This window comes from Myotis brandtii, unplaced genomic scaffold (genome assembly GCF_000412655.1).
Source record: "Myotis brandtii unplaced genomic scaffold, ASM41265v1 scaffold434, whole genome shotgun sequence".
Classification (NCBI taxonomy): Eukaryota; Metazoa; Chordata; class Mammalia; order Chiroptera; family Vespertilionidae; genus Myotis; species Myotis brandtii.
The window spans coordinates 2211869-2212395 of record NW_005366599.1 but is presented as its reverse complement, the minus strand read 5'-3'; positions in this window follow the sequence as shown (position 1 = coordinate 2212395).

Genomic DNA, 527 nt, shown 5'->3' with positions numbered 1-527 from the left:
GACGTGACGTCATGCCGCGCCCGCCGGGGTGGAATACCTGAGAGGCGCAGAGTTTTAGCGCTAGCATTTGGGGGCGGGGCCACGAAGAAGACGACCAATGAGATGAGAAAGGGCAATGGGGCGGGGCCAGGCCCTGGACTTCCGTCACCGACCGCCTCCCAGAGCTGCCTAGCAACGTCAAGCTGGGCGCTGGGTTTTCCTCCGGTTCTGGCCGAGTCCTGAGGTTCCGGCTGCGGTTTGCCCGCCGCTGCGCTTTCAGGCCTGAAGAGGTAGCGCCCCACGCTCGCCCAGACTGGAAGCGCAACCAAGACGCACGTGTGTGTTTTTTTAAATCCTCACCCGAGGATATATTTAATGATTTCTGCCTCCCATAAGCGCCCAGACCAGGGTTGGAACCCGCCAGCTCTTGGTGCACAGGACGCCAATCCAACCAGCCTAGCCACCGGGCCAGGGCACAGGTCACCTCTTTATTGGTAGCCCAGGCGCCGCCCTCGGACACCCCGCCGGCCGGCAGGAGCCTTTGAGGT